Source organism: Fukomys damarensis, unplaced genomic scaffold (assembly GCF_012274545.1).
Source record: "Fukomys damarensis isolate Sample0158 unplaced genomic scaffold, DMR_v1.0_HiC HiC_scaffold_31, whole genome shotgun sequence".
NCBI classification, from domain to species: domain Eukaryota; kingdom Metazoa; phylum Chordata; class Mammalia; order Rodentia; family Bathyergidae; genus Fukomys; species Fukomys damarensis.
The window spans coordinates 23101176-23111306 of NW_022900943.1; positions in this window are offsets into that span (position 1 = coordinate 23101176).

Sequence of the window (10131 nt, forward strand, 5' to 3'; positions counted from 1 at the left end):
GAGGACTAGCCAGTCTAGCTCCTAGAGGAATAGAGGCTATTATAATGAGCCTGATGGGATGGTGAAGGTGGCCATCACAGCGCAGGGTGAGGTATAGCTCCTTATCTTTTATTGCGTCCAAGCGAGGAGATGATAGGGGCTTCTCCAGTTTTAATGCACATGTGAATCACCTGAAGATCTTGTGAAAATGCAGGTTTTCTTTCGTTCTGTGTGTTTTGGGGGAGAGTTGCCTCAGAGAAAGCCTCAAACTCTGTGTTTGAAACAAATCAAGGATATAAGAGATGTCCATGGACTATGCAGGAGTAGAACGGGTAAACCATGGGATATCAGAGGTAACAAGGCGCCAACCATATGAATTAGGGGAACGTGTGAGTAGAGTTACACGTGTGTGCACGTGCGCGCGTGTGTGTATGTGTATAAGACAGTAATAAAGTTGGCAAACCCCTTTCAGGGCAGTAGTTTTGGGATTTTGATAGGAGACAGAAAACAAATTCAAGGCAGGAGAGGAAGAGTGGGGACATGGCAGCATTTAGAGAGTTAGGCCAGTGCCGGAACTGGTGTCTCTAAGCTGCATCTTTGCTGGAAACATTTAATATTCCCCTTTCTGTCTCGTGGCTATCTATCTATCTATCTATCTATCTATCTATCTATCTATCTATCTATCTATCTATATATCACACTCACCAGTCCCTTTCATCTTTCAGAGGGGAGTTACATCACGGGATGGGATCTTCATCAAATGTCCCTATGGTACATAGCCCTTTTCCTAATCCTTTCAATTACAAATGTTCATCACTTTTTAAAGTATAGAAATGGCTCTACTTTGTTGTTTTCCAGATGTGTTAGCACTTAACCATTTCTGAATCTGGCACATTTGATTCTCAGGGAATATTTTCCATGAATGTTGCCTATGAAATAGCATGGATGATTATCTGTCTCAGATTTTCTAGATGTCTAGGCTATAAGTATCCCTGCTTCATTTGGAAATGTTGGTTCCAGAGTCATGAGAATACCAGCAGAGTGAGTGAGGTGTACAGGAAGAGGAAGATATAAGTGGGTGCAGTTAGTCAACTGTAACCAATTTAATATGGGGCAGAAACATGGATTCGGCCAAAGTCTGTCAGAAGCAGCCACTAGATAGTCATATGAGTAATTTCTGAAACACCTCATATGAATCAGAGAATGGCTGAAATATATGCAGTTTTAGCTTACTGAATCCTCACAAAAATGCTGTTATCTGAATATTAGCAGCAGGAATTTTGTCCTATGCAGGATGATAATTTTACAAGTTCCCTTGTCAAGAAAGCAGTGAAGAGAATTAAGAAGACTCATATGTACACCTTGAACACTTGACCTTGAGATCCATCATCAACACAACAGCCACTGAATGAAGGCTGTTTCTCTGGTGGCCTCTGTTTCTCTCCTGGACAGCAGGAGTGCCTGCTCATTCTTGGTCATGTCCTCAGCACCCAGCATATTTTTTCACACAATATGTACTAAACAAATGTTCTGCAATAGATGAATGACCAGCCCAACAAGAAATTACTTGTCCTTTCAATTTGTTGGATTATACAGTCTGTAGAAAACAAAACAAAAAAAAAGCAAGCTTTCACAAGGAGATACAAGTTTCCTTGCCTGTCCTTGAGATATGCTTCTGAAAACTCCTATATGAGGTTAAAATATGCTTCTAAGACTTTTTAAAAAATCCTTTTCACCTCCACCCAGAGAGCATTTTGAGATGTTTTTGTCCTAAAATCTTCCCTCATAAAAATTTAATGGCGCAGTTGTATTGTAGGTCTGTTGTGTATTGTGTGTCTGGATCTTATACATATAGAAAGTAAGACTTTTTTTGCCTCCTTCCAAGAACCAATTTGCCCCCATGAGAGTGGTATCGCCCTGTTGAGAATGCATGGATTGGAAGGAGGTACACTGCGAGGCAAACTAAAAGTGCTTAAAGTGAATTTTGTGTTCACTCAGTACAGGCCGAGGGAGATAGAGACTGCCAGTTATCTTGCCATCGCCTTTCTTTGCTTCTCTGGAAGTTATCGTTGCAGATATTTAGCTAAGCACATCACCATCACACTGAAGGAGTGTATTTCCTTGCTCTCCTAGACATCTTCCTTATAGCTGACTGAGTACAGGGACCCTGCACTGAAGGAGTACATATCTTGGCCTCCCTGGTCACCTCCTTTTGTCCAGTTGACCAAAGAGATATGAGTAGTGAAAGGGAAATGTCTACATTTAGCTACTATCGTTTGAAGGTTCTTGTTACACGCAGATGAACCTAATAATAAGTAACGTAAATCCCCTTTTCATTACACCCTGAATTATTAATCATTAGTGTGTATAATTAATTTACATATATCAGGCCACATTCCCTATATATTTTTCAGGATGTTTTTCCTATGACCTTCTTTTCTATCCACTGCGATGATTATAATGAGTTATATAAAAAGCTTGCATAAAGATGCAGAAAAAGAAAACCCTAATGAGAATTTGTATGTGTGATGTTTGCTACAAAACACTATGATTGCAACAAAAGGCTGCTAATTTTGAATTTGTGAGCTACACATCTGTGTGCAATTGAATTTTGAATGAAGAGGCCTCTCAATGAATGAAATATTTTGAGTACTGGAATAATCAAGAAATAATTGGAAGAAAGATAAAATTGGAGAAAAATAAGAATTGGTCATGTAAGAAATAATAGAGATCATTTATTCTGTAAATTCTTTAGTGAATAAAGAAGAAGAGAGAGAGCAAGGAAGTATTTGGGAATTCACTTTGAGTTGCTATTGATTAATGGGAAAAATAAAGGCCTAAAGGTTGAAGAAACTGTCAAAAGAAAAGTTGAAAAAACTAAGCCCTGAGGGCGAGGACAGATTCCAGCCACAGTCAAGCTGATACTGATTTGGATTAGGCATTTGCTCACTGATACAGGATAGCCAAGAAGACTTGTCACTGGCAGACTTGGTAAAAGAGCCATCAATCATTTAGCTTAAAAATGAAGGCTAAGGGAGACACCTGAAATTCTACTTTCTTAAATTTTTGTGTTCCTGTGCTGGGAATTTGACTGCAAAGTCTTTTATAGTGGAACTAGAAGAATGACACACAGATGAGGCAAAAAATTGGGCCATAAGATTGCAGACCACTTAGAGATTTGAAAGAAATAACAAAACACATACAAAACAAGGACAGAGTCTGGATGCCTTGTGAAATTGGATCAAGAGAAACCATTTGACATGATGGAGCATTTTGCTTAATTCAAGATTATATAAACACATAAGTTCTCTTCCCAAGTCATGAGTCATATAAAAAAATTGTTGTTACACATTCTGTGCAGAGTATTTGCATAGCAGACATGGTTAGCATCTGACCAACAGTCATTCTTTTCTAGGTCCTTCTTAACCAAACCCACATTTTAGTCAGAATGGCAAAGTGTCTCTTCAAGGACTGAATCGGTTTGGTGTAAACCAGTCACGGACATAGAGTTCTCTTTCTCTTTTGCCAGAGTTTCACCTTCCCAGCCACCTTTGCAGCTGGGGATGGTCATGTGACTCAATTTTGACCAAAGACTTATTATTAGGGAATTTGCCAGAAAGTATCAGGGAGAAGTTTTCCTCCTTTAATAAAAATGCAAAGACCTGTGAGAGAAAAATAAACGTTCCCCTTGCCCATTTGGTTCTGCGTAAGGTGCTGGTGAGAAGACTTCCTGAATGGGTCTGTATCAGTCGTTCAATTGGTGACCTGGAGGTAACATATAGAAAGATCCTCAAAATGACAGAAGGCTACATGGCCAAATAATCTGCATGCAAATCATCAAGAAAGCTGAAATATAGAGGCTGCAGCCAATCAGTGACTTGAGGAAATTTTTATCAAGTGTTCTGTGCTGCTTTGAGACCAACTGAAAGTGGAGGAAGCCCAAAGTCATTTTATAAAACACATTCTGGACCTTATCTAACTGTGCAATACAGGATAAATCAATTTTCACGGTCACAGTAAATTTTTTTTTTGAGTTTATTGGTATATTTTAGGTATACAGTAAAGTTACATTCATTATTGGGATCTTGTACCTTTACATGACAGGTCTTGGTTCTCATTTTCACAGTAAATTTTGGTATATCACAAGGGTACATTAAAATGTGAATGCCAATCACAATTCCTTTCCATTAGAGTGGTCACTCCAGAGATTTGTTTTGACATTTTTACTGTAACCATTCAGTGCTGCAAAGAATAAATATATGAATGGAGATTTTATTCAGTTACTAAATCATTCAGAGGGATCACAAACAAGATGCTGTAGGTTTGATGATACTTGAAGAACAGATATGAACTGTTCTAATTGGGAAAGTAAGAATTTCCTTATTTGATCATAGGGAAGATCATTTGGTGTTGACATTATTCTTTTTTCAAATAAATGGTATCAAAGGCAGTTAGTATGCAGTTCTGAGCTCTTTTTGACTTTTTTCCTTCTATTAAGTTTATTGGTACATTTAAAGCAAACAATACAGTTACATTTATCATTGGGCTCTTGGACCTTTACATGACAGGTCTTGGTTCTCATTTTTTCCCATTGTCCCTGCCCTCCCTTCACTCTCTTCATCCTTTCCCATTTACAAAGACTTTGTTTCTATTTTCTTTTGACTTTTGACACCATATTTGGGCCCACTCTTGAGAAAGAGGAAGACATTAAGGATCACTAACTTGTCTCTCTGAACAGTAGGAACTTTCTTATTATTTTTACCAGTTTGGTCATAAGTGAAGGGGGTAGTAAAATGAAACCACCATACTTGAACTAATTCTGAATTATTTTCATTGATCTTTGAGCCCATACTAGTCTTTAGTATCTTGCCTAATTCAAATACCGGCATGGTTGAAGCCTCTGTTACTGGTAGTCAGAGCATCGGAACGAATATGAAAGCCAACAACATTTCCACCAAGGATGGGTGAATTACAAAAGTCAATGGGAGGGACAGCCAATGTCCAGCCAGTACGATCTTACCAGATGATAATGACACTCATGTGAAATATTACACAAGTAAGAGTCTTGAATGATAGAAGAGATAAAAAGTCCAGACAGAAGAGAAAATAATGTACATTGAGCCCAATTCTATCCAACTCTAAGAAATAAAGCTGTTAGAAGTCCAGTATAGCAGCAAGGGAGAGTTGGGAGAACCAAGTTTAAAACTTGTTTCCAGTTTGTAGATGTATCAGTCCTGAGGATGTAGCTCAGTGGCACCACACCTGCCTGGCAAGCGCAAGGTCCTGAGTTTGATTGCCAGTATCAGAAATAAAACAAAACAAAAAACAAACCAAAATGGTTTGGCTGGGGATGTAGCTCAGTGGTACAGTGCCTGCCTGACAAGCATGAACCCCTGAGTTCAATTCCTGGTACAAAAAGGAGAAAAAGATATATCAGGTCTCTGAGCTCCAGATTCCTTATTTGTAAAACACTAAGTTCCCTCATTAAGGGGTTGTTGTGAAATAAGTCAAGTACCACACACAAACATAATAATGCTGTGCTAGAGGCAGACCACATAAACTATGGTATATGGCATTACCCTATACTACATACTGTGGTGGTTCAATTAGGCTATAATGGAACTGAAAAATTTGTATCACCCAATGACATCACAGCTGTATCACTGTGGCACAACATGTTCCTTATGTGCTTGTGATGAGCGAGTGACCAATGTGCTGCACCGCCAGCCGTATGAAAGCATAGCAAGTGCAATCATGTCTAGGATAGAACAGTTGACAATGACAGTAGATGATCATGGTACTAGCTTATGTATTTACCGTAGTATTCATCTTTGCCATTATTTTATAGTGTATGCCCACTCATTAAAAGGGGTTTCCTGTAAAACAGTATGCTGTATCTTCCACATCTGCTGTTGTTATGCATCTTGATGGTATGACGAGGCCACACTGGGTGATGGATGCTGTTTTAGTTTGTGTAAGCAGACTCCACGATATGCACACAAGATGAAATTACCTAGCAGCATATTCATCAGCATGTACCCTGGTTTTTGAGCACTGCACGACTGACTGTACTAAATTTATGGGGCCTACTCCTCACCAGACTCTCAGTAACAGAGAGTGGGTAATAAGTTTCTTTCAAATTTGTGATGAGTATAAAATCCCTGGAGCCTTTGAAAAAGTCACTTAAACATCTTTGGATGTATGTTTCTAAGGAAAAGCTTGGACTAGATTTTTTTTCAACATCTACATATCTATTTTTAAATATATAGAAATGAATCCAGTAAATAGGGAAAGAGAAGGCTAGAAAAATGAAGAGAATGAAGAGACTACAGTAGTTGAGCCCTTTAAATAGGTAGAGAGCTGCAGGAAATTGTTTTTGTACCCACCTTTGATCGACACAGAGCCATAGCTGTGCCTTACCTCCACTGGCTCTTTTTGTTTGTTTGTTAAAGAGAACTTCAAAGGAGAAACAAGATAAGTGGAAGGGAGGAGCCAGGCAATTGCTTTTCCTTCAAATTTCATGCCTGGGTATAATGAGGCCCTGTCCCCATCTTGCTCATGCACTTTACACAGCAGTCTCACCATAGACAAGGGCCAAGAGATGGGATGTTAATCTGTCTTCTGGATCGTGGTGCTCAAGTGTTGTGACATTGTGACCACTCTGGCATCAACCCAGAGATGTCTCCATGTGTACCAGGAACTAACAGAAACGTAAACCCATGGACCCAGCAAAGTAGATTGGGAAGTAAAAACGTATCTAGGAATTTGTGTGTGTGTGTGTGTGTGTGTGTGTGTGTGTGTGTGTGTGTGTGTGTGTGAATGTGGTTGGTAGCAACAGAGGAGAATGAAAAGGACTGAACAGTACTATACCCTGAGAATAGGGAACAGTGGGAAATAGTGAGAAGTCTATGAATCTGTGTGGGGAGGGAGGTGCCTGGTATAAATGCTGCTAAAAGATAATTTTATTCTAAAATTTGAAAAACAAACTTTTTCTTATGCTTATCATTTGTTGCTCCAAAATTGCTTATGTTGCTGAACCTAATATATTATCAGCACTGTGGGTTCACCTTTAATTTTTTTTTTTATTTGGTACTGGGGATCAACCTTGAGACCTTGTGCTTGCAAGGCAGGTGGCGGGACCACTGAACTAAGTCCCAGGCCCCAATTATTTAATGTATTTCAGCCCCAGACCTGCTCAGTTCTGAGGTCTTCACCCCTCTTTGGGTGCACAGCCTGTGATTCCTAACCTCATGATCCTAGATTCAGTCAGCATCATCTGCCTTCCGATTTACACCAGAAATCATTGAACTTATCTCTTTGTGATCAGGATTTCAGCCCTAACGTTATCTGGTGTGTGTGTGTGTGTGTGTGTGTGCGTGTGTGTGTGTGTGTGCGCGCGCGCGCGCATGATTTTGACACTTGTAAAATGTGTTTTATTTGAATACAAGCAGTGATTTATTTGGGGAGTGAGGCACTCAAGTTCTTTAGACCTTAACCAGAGGGCTAGAGAGGGTCAGAGAGGTGCACAGGAGAAGCTGAACTCACATTTACCCCTGAGCAGCAAATGAAATGTAGGTGGATTTTGGTGCTTTGTTTATTTTTGTTTTGTTGTCTGTCTCTTTTAACATCCATTTACAGGTCAAACTAGAGGTAGAAGTAGAGTTACAGATAAAGAGGTAGAGAGAGGAGAGCAAAAGTTTAAAATTGGAGAGGAGAGCCTGACTGAGAGCTGTCCATACTCTCTTGCGGGTTTTTACCCTTTATCCAGTTTGGATCCTGGTATTTCTTTTGGATAGACACACTTAATCATTAAAATTCATTCAGCTAGTCATATGATAGCTGTTACACAAATTTGCCAGTGCAAGCAGTACTTTGTATTGAAAAAATGAAATAAACCTGTATTTCCTTAGCGATATCTGTTAAGCATTGTATATTTTCCATTAATTATGGTTCAAGAAAGAAAAATTTATCGTTGTTTTCTTTTATTTTTTAACTCAGGAAAATATTTTATGATAAGACTTCAAAGGACTTACAGGGGAAAAATACCACAGCACATGAAAAAAAAGAAGGTTCTGTCTTTCAAGCAATGTCTTATGCAATTATGAGCCAAGAGAACTTAATTATCACATGAATTATTCAGAGAGGCAAATTAATGACAAGAAGGAAAATTTTTGTCCAGTGTGTTCTTTTATACCCATGCAGTGCAAACTGAATGTGATCAAATCCTGGAACAGTTCAAAATTCTGAAATCTGGTTGTTGTATCCAACAAAAATTTCTTGACTTTCTTTTAAGTATCCCTACCCTTAATGCCCATCAATTAATTCTGGAAACTCATTGTTCTCCAGGCCTTGCTCTTGTCCGCTCATTTCTCTGGGTACAGGACTATAGCATTTCCTTTCTGGGTTTGCTTCTCCATCCTTTCTATCTTTACTTCAAGCCTTTACTCTGCACAGGAGGGCAGAGGAAAGGATCATCCAACGAGGCAGAAATGTGACTTGCCGACTTTGGACAGGGCCAACCATTGTGTAGTAGTGGTCCAGTGAAATGGACTCAATAAATATTTGTGGAAGGTCTGCCTTGTAGCAGACTTCACACCATAGGCTGTGAGGAGTTCAAAGGAGATAAAACACTGTGGTGTTTTCAAATATTTGATGAAGTGTTCTGCCCTTTATGAGAAAACAGGTCTGTCCCTAAAGCACTGTCGTATAGAAGACACATTTTGGCAGTGGCCGAGAGTGGAAGAAAGGTAGGTGAGGAGCATGGAAAAGGGTCCCTGGAAGTAAAGAATTTCAGGTCCATCTCTGAAGGAAAAGGGTAAACTGTTCACAGTTGAGGCTGAAGACAGGGAGGAGGATGTCACACAAGGGTAAAGCAGGACATATTTGGGTCTGGAGGTATAGAAGGACAATCACAAATAAGTAAGCCTATGTCTGAAAAATTTAAAGGTTCCTTTGCAGCCCATGTATAACACATTGATCTGGGATAGAGGAAAGCAGAATGCTTGTTTTCTTCTAGCCCCAAACTAGAGAAGGCTTCCACATACAGGGAATAGGGTGTAGCCTGCTGTAGCTGTGGAAGGCAGCTGATGTTTAGCAGACCTGGTAAGGGGAGAGAGTCTTCCTAGGGATTGCTAAATGTGTATCTCTTTTTTAGTACATGTTTGTAGTGCATAATGATTACATTCTTTGCGAGGAATTGGTATAAGTATATAAAGACTCTTAATCCTTTGTTACACGCTTTTCCCTCTCTTCTCCTCTCTCTCCCCCGCAATCCATCTCTTGATGTTCTTCCTTTTATTTATTTTTTCTTAGTATATGTTTCACACCCTAATTCTGTTTTTCATCTTAACTCAGCTCTGGAGCCTAGAGGCTGTCTCTAGTTGTTTAGTAACTTGTCCAGGAGGAATGTGAGAGCCCCATAACTGAGATACTTGGAATGTGTTTAGGGGCCCAGGGACTGCAAACTTGTTAAGAGAAGTGGGGTTTTTTTTTTTTTTTTTTTTTTTGAGATTTAGCAAATTGCCCTCGAAGAGGAATTCAGAGTTTCTAGTCATGATTTCAAAACCAGGTCAAGACAGCCCTTGTGAAATATTATACTGTGGTGAGAGTACATTTCAGTTAGCTCAGTTGGCAGTAGAGGTGGGGAAATATGAGTTAGGATATCAGGTTATTGAACTAGATGAAAAATAGATCTTGAGGAGCCCCAAATCTCCTTCTAATCAGTACTGCACACACATAGCTTGCAAAACTTTTTGAGGAAATAATGATGATATCATGGGGAGATATGAATAAGGGGATGTTCTGTATTTACCAATAAGTTTTTTAATAAAATTTACCTTCAAAACAGGTATATCAATGATAAAAATATTAGGTGGAATTCCATGACCCCAGAGAACATTATTTGATCGGCGAAGTCACAAAATGTTCAAACAATATTAGGACAGTTAGAAAAATGGAGCTGAGGATGTCACTCCCTTGCACCCATTCAATTCAAAGCAGCACCCTACATCCATTCCTCCTTCCACTGTCCTAAGAGAAGTGGAAAATAAAGGAACAAAACCCCAGGAGATCTCTGGTGCTCTTGGTGAAAGCATGTGCGTGTTGAATCTCCTAGCCAGACCTTCAGTCACCCTCACCTTACTCAGATCTCAT